Here is a 6894-nt window from a genome sequence, read left to right as displayed (position 1 = left end):
TTATTCTGTCAGTATCATGTACTATCTTTGCACTAATCATATATATGGTAGATTTTGTCTCTAGTCGTGCTGACACCATAATATTTCAACTTGAAACTACCGTCCGCCGCACGCACAATGACGGTGCTGTCGGACAGGGGGGCACATTAATTCGGGAGAGAAGATTCGTCTTGAATATCTTACCGCTAATCACATTTTATACAGCAGCTATTCGTTCCATCCTTGGCTTGAGGAGAGTGCTATGGATATAGACGTGTCCAAGTAAAAAAAAATACACGAAAAAACGGCCGTACCTCACGCATCAGGCCTTCGGGGACAACCCGTGTGTTGAGTCGGTAGAACGTCACTCAAAGTTCACCCCCACCGTCATGGGAATTTGTACATTATTCATCGGAGCGTTAGCTGGATGCCGTAGAAATGGTAATACTACTATGTCCATGTGTTTCTGCTTGTGCTAAGAGCAAACTTTGAGGAAAATATCGCCATCAGTCCACTATCACACGCAACATTTGGACAAAAAAGTGTTCCTCGCAAACGTCTGTCGTCTGCCGAATAGCAGGATTCTGGGTAACGAATATGGCGGCGGGAAAATTCACCGTAGTGCCGTAGCCATTGGTTGTAGCAACAAAGAGGCGTTTTGATGATTAATCACACTTAGAGTCCAGTTGTAGGTTAGCAAAAGAGATTCTAATAAGTTGTATTGTAAATGATTGTGTTTAGCAGGAAGCGGATGTGACATTTGTCTTATAAACCAGCGAACAACTATGTACATATAATTCTCCCACGAAGCCCTCAGACTGTGACAATAAGGGACGGAGAGTTTTTGACGTAGCCAACTTCTAATGCATGGTTATCGAAGCTTTTCAGACAGTGTTCTGAATGCGTTAGTCTGTCAAGTTTGCATTTCTAGCGGTATTACTGATGTTGCATCTAGCACATATCCCTAAACACCCCGTTTTCGAAAAATCCCGAATTTAAGTAACCCGCGAATTTATGTTACCCAACGTTACTTAAGATCTAGAATTTTGTACAAATTTGTTCCTTCTGATACCAAGGCAAATTGTTCACAGAAACATAATTTGTATTCAGCAACATTATTCCTGGTCAATAAACCATAGATCTCGAAGAAGTTATGCATCAATAAGTAAACTTTTACTTCTGTGAAGTACGTTGTGCTTTCGAATGGATTAAATCGCACTGACAGTGGAAGATTCACTTGTAGTCGTTACTGGTATCGCGGATTCTGTTTTCATGCGTTTTGTTACGTTGTAGGTAAATTTCCAACAATTCTCATAAAATCAATGTAACATGGTTTACAATTTTGATAAAAAACGGACCAACTTTATCTGGTTTTCACCTTGAGGTGCATTTTCATTGTCACGTACACAGTGAGCCAGGGTGGGGGGTTAGCCTCTACCAGGCTCCGCGGGATCGCTGGGAAAATAGTAGAAATCGGCCAAATAGAGAGAATAGTATGCCAGGGGTAGTCCGCTATACAGTGAAGCTCAATAGGCGATCTACGGAGCCTGTGCGGACACGGCACGAAGAAATGGTATCAGATTAATCCCCCGATTATCTGTACAACGGAACTAGCTCAGCGCTGAAGATCATTTAGGTCGTAAATCGCCCAGCGCCCAGTGGGGCGCGGCAAGGCGTGTGTAGATCGCCTATTGAGCTTCGCTGTATAGCGGACTACCCCTGGCATACTATTCAACCTATTTGGCCGATTTCTACTATTTTCCCAGCGATCCCGCGGAGCCTTGTAGAGGCAATGGGGGGTCAGTATTCATGTGGAGACAAATGGGAGCAAATAATGAGGAAAAATTATGATGTGACTTGTTTTTTTTATAATTGGGAGTCTTTCATTACCAAAGATAACTGCGTCCTCAGTCATTATTTTCATACGCATGTAGTTTAACGCCTACACGTCGGTATAAGGTATTCCGTACATGTATTCTGAGCAGAAACGTAGTGCAGAAGACTGATTCTTTCAATGTTTCAGTAAGCGGGCATTGAACTTAGTACTTGTTGGGTATCCTTTATAAAGACAGCAAATACTGAATGTTTTCACCTGTTTGATAGATAATGCCTGTCATTTTTCTCAAAAATTGTGGCAAGCACCATAAATTTACATTCTTGCACAAGTTTTGGTCTGCAGTCTATATTTTTACAGGCCTATTGCGTACCGTGTGAGGTATATCCATATCGTACAGACGTCCACTGATTTGAGGCTAACCAAAAGGAAAGTAAAGTACCTGTACAAGTGGAGTAATATGTAATGACCTTCTGAGTTGATTTTGAATCGTAATTACCTCAAGGCATGTGTCATCATCATCTATCGGCTTGTAACAGCAGGGACCAAACAAGAAGTAACGTTACATATTTCACTCCACATTGCCCTATCAAGCATCTTTTTTTTCCCTAAGTGTTCATGTTCAATTCAAGTGTCTCTAACTAGAGTATCAGTAAAAGTCAAACTGCAATGCACTCGGCCTCTTGGTTTCCATAGGAGGACGTCTGGAACTATTTCCTGCTTAGGCTCGACAGAAATGTCCAGCAAATGTTACTCAACGTTACTAGCTGACAAAAAGTGTCATGCTTTGTCCTCAGTCTGAGGTCGAATGGAGAGAATGAAAAAATACAGGCAGGTACGTTTCATGACCTGAAAACTAGCAAGACCTCATTACCGTTAATTCCAAAGCTTGATTCACAATTATCATGGCCTGACTACCCCCTCCTTGACCCTGGTAGCCCAAGGCTGATTGTGTCAAGGGTACTGAGTAAGCTATCCGGGTGGCTTTATACTTGGCAATCTTATTGATTTGTTTCACCTTCCCCTGTTGGGCTGGGCGTATTCGCACACACGCACACGTACTACTGTAAGTGCCTGTAACTTCGCGGGGATTTGATTTCGCCGTAGGGAGAAAATGTAGATTTTGTCATTCGCGGTAGTTTTAAGTTCGCGGTTGAAACAAGGCGATTGGCGGGCAGAAGACAGAACAAGTCTTTTCGCGGTGGCTTTAGGTTCACAGTGAAGAGGCTACAGCGAAAACCGCGAACATTAAACCACTGCGAACATGTCAACATTTACAACCCCTATTGATGTTTCAACTTTCTCGATGTTGCCGAAAATTTTAGAACTACTTGCAAAAACACGTTGATTTACTACGCACACATAAAACAGACTAAATCATGCAACTGGATGAATTCTCATACGTTTCAGATAGTATCTACTGTCTTTCATCAGTGACTTAAGAGAATGTATCTGGTTTCTTTATCTAGTTTGTATTATGTAATGCTCTACCTGAATGTCTAACTTGCACCGACGTAAATGTATCAAAGCTGACTTCAAAATCCAGCTGATTTTGTATTGAGTCTTAAAGTGCTTCGGGACATCTGCGTAACATAAAGAGCTACACGAAGGAAGATCATACCGTAAAATGAAAATTCCAGTCCAACTGAAATCGCCGGAAGTGTGTCTTAAAAGAACTCTTCCATTTGTCTTCTCTGTGTGGTATCAACGTTGTGTAGTTCACCATACATTTTGTGTTCGGAGCTATCTTGTATCTTTATAGTAGATTGGAACAGAGAAGCTTATACCATAGCTCTTTTTAATTCCCATAATCAATGGCATGGGATTTCCCATGTTATAATCTAGTATTTTACCAAAGACATTATGTCGGATATATCCTATATAATGTCATTGATTATACTCAATGAGATACTGGGGTATGTAACGAAAATGCAGCGGAAGGAATGTCAAGGTATCGAATGCCTTCCTGGTGTTACTGAATTCATAGACCCGGCAGTAACGTGGATTTGTCGGATGAAAGTGCGATTTGACACCAATGACGTCGTAGATAAAGAAGATGCCTAGCGCCCACACTAAAATTACATGTTAACGGCTTTCCATTCATAGGATAAAATCGCATATCATTTTTTTAGATATCTATGTATCCAGAGATACTGTATGTGACAGCCTGGCATGTTTGCGTGGGTGGCTTTATGTTGTAACGTCAAGTATCTGATCAAAAGTAAACTTTGCTTGCCTTTGTCTCACTATGATATTGATAAAGTGACTGATTAAGACTAATGATGCTTATCATATCAATATCTAGACACATCACACTACGTTGTTTTACCACTGAGCTGGAAAATGTAAGGCGTGCTATGAATTACTCGGGGCAGAACCTTGATAAGCCTCGTCAACCACTCAAGGTACCAAAGAGAATTAATCATAGCAAATAGAGCGCATAACAAAAGTACAAAGTGAACAAGTCAGAACTAGCGCGAAATAAGTTTAAGTTAGCTTTTGCATATCATACCTTACCAATTGTAATGGAATGCGAAAGAATATTGATGTTTTGGGGGGCCAGGAAAGTGTAATGTAGTCAAAAGAATAAACGTCAAAAATATATAATGAACTGTGGAAATGTTGAATATTAAGAATTCCGCAGTTGTTTGGAATATACTTAGTAGGCATTGTAAGGGACTTACCCGATATGTTATAGAATTTAGTCCCTTATAAGTTACCTGTATTTTTGCTATGCTCCTTTCGACAGAAGGTCTCACCCAAACCCAAATAACATAGTTTATAACATTGTACAGTACATAATATAGTACCTAAATGATATAGTGCATGTAATCAGAAAAATAGTACAATGCATGAATGTGTTGAACTCCTGGCTCGAATCGTACGCTATCGTATCATGCTCTGTTAAACATTTACTAAGAGATTAATCATCACAATATACATGCAAGATAGACTACTAGTTAGATTTTTGTAAGTAATATGTGAGTTGAATAGTGCCAAAGCAGGTTGTACTGCAGGAAATAAACTGTTGCCATCCAGTACGTACAACATGGAGACTTTATTGAAATGAATTTTGCCCGGAGGAAGGATTTTAACAGTCTAGAAACAGCCCATAGCTACAACAGAGAGGCAGTTGAATTCATTTTTGTTCTGCAGTTTCGCCGCTAACGTCGCCGCTGTACTATGTGTGCCTTAAGACTCTAACGGAGAAAGCAGCGTTCTTAGCTTGCCAGTAATACCAGTTTTAGGGGAGATATCTAAACGTAATGTCCTTCAATCATACACCCTTAAGCTGCCATGTTCCAAAGCCACGCATTAAATCACGTCCGTATAAAATGCGTCTTTGTAGCCCCGAGTGCCTGTAAAGGCAGGTCTGGTCTCTAACGTAAGCCATAGCCTTTAGGAAAATTGTTAGATTTCAACATCAGGTGCCTAATGACCAAATCCTTATACCCTCAAGACAGTCCGCAAGCACACAAGGCTAACTAGAGATATCATATTTTCTATGAAATGCACTGACTTCAGACCATCGTTCATCATTTTCAATTATCTGTCATCTTCTTATCCTCTTCGCTACTCTCCGCTGGCCATGTCCATGGTATCGGTATTGTTAAGTTTATGTTGTAATGTGAATACCCCATGTCGACCAGCTAGGAGCTTAAAGTCCATGATTCCATCGAGACTTGAGATTTAGCGTTTGTCATTTTCAATTTTCCTTTTTAGCATTTTCGTTATTCTCCCTTGGTCATGTTCATGGTGACGGTTTTGCAAACTTTATGCTGTACTGGGAATACCCAATGTTGACAACCTAGGAGGTTGAAAGTCACTGATTTTATCGACTTGAGACCCAGCGTTTGTCCTTTTCAATTTTCCCATTTATAATTTTCGCTTCACTCCCCTGGTCATGTCCATGAAAACAGCATTGTAAACTTTATGCTGTACTGGAAATACCCAATGTCAATAACCTAGGCAAGTCAGTGATTTCATCGACTTGTGACCCAGTATTTGTCATTTTCAATTTTCCTTTTTAGCATTGTCGCTACACTCTCGTCCATGAAAACAGTATTGCAAACTTTATGCTGTACTGGGAATACCCAATGTTGACCACTCAGGAGCTTAAAAGTCAGCGTATTTAGAATTTTCGCTACTCTCTCATAGTCCTATGATCTTGAAATTCAGCGATTTTATCGGCTTTATGATAATACTCGTCGTTTTCGTCAAGTCACGAGAGGCTTCGGTAAAGTGGCTTCCAGTGATCCCCGAACCAGTAAAGTTGATCTCTCCTCAGTGCATATTCGGTCATGATTTGTAGCCGTATCAAGAGGCCAACATCTTCGACCACTACGTTATGATATAACTGTTTTTTGTCACAGAGACTGAAAATCAGATGGATATATATTCAATTTTCATCAATGCAAATATGTAGAGAATAACAGGGATTTTTTGGGGAGAGACTTAAAATAAGTGAGCCCCATACCAGTTAAGTTGAGCTCGCCTCAGTGCGTCTTCAGATCCTTTGGTCTTGATTTATGGTTCTAGCTTGAGGCCAGTACATTGCACTACTACGGTACGATACAACTGTGTTTCAGCGAGACTGAAAACAGGACTGTACCATCTGCTAATGGATCTCTATTTATATCACCTTTCACCACAACGATATATACATATAAAACTTGCAAAGAAACTTAAAGAATGAAAACTGAAAATCAGTGGGGGAACCCAAACCAGTAACGTTGAGGTCGCCTGAGTACATATTCTGTCATTATTAGTAGCCGTACAAGAGACCAGTACATAACGCTACTACATGGCAATAATATATACTATCAGTGTGTGCCAAAGAGACTGGGTGATAAGTGTACCATTTGTAAATGGATTTGTATTCATAGCACCTTGCACCACTACGGGATAGAATAACGGTAATTTTAAGATTAATTTCAGCTCAGCATACCCTTTGGCAATGGATCTAAAACATTATAACCATTTCATTAACGTAATGATATAAGCCTTAACATGTAACCCTTCCCTCTATGTTGTAATTCATGGATAAAAACATGTATTTAAGGTTAGAGAGATGTTGGAAT

This window comes from Branchiostoma lanceolatum, chromosome 15 (assembly GCF_035083965.1).
Source record: "Branchiostoma lanceolatum isolate klBraLanc5 chromosome 15, klBraLanc5.hap2, whole genome shotgun sequence".
Lineage (NCBI taxonomy): Eukaryota > Metazoa > Chordata > Leptocardii > Amphioxiformes > Branchiostomatidae > Branchiostoma > Branchiostoma lanceolatum.
The sequence above is the reverse complement of the archived record's forward strand: the minus strand, read 5'-3'. Positions refer to the sequence as shown.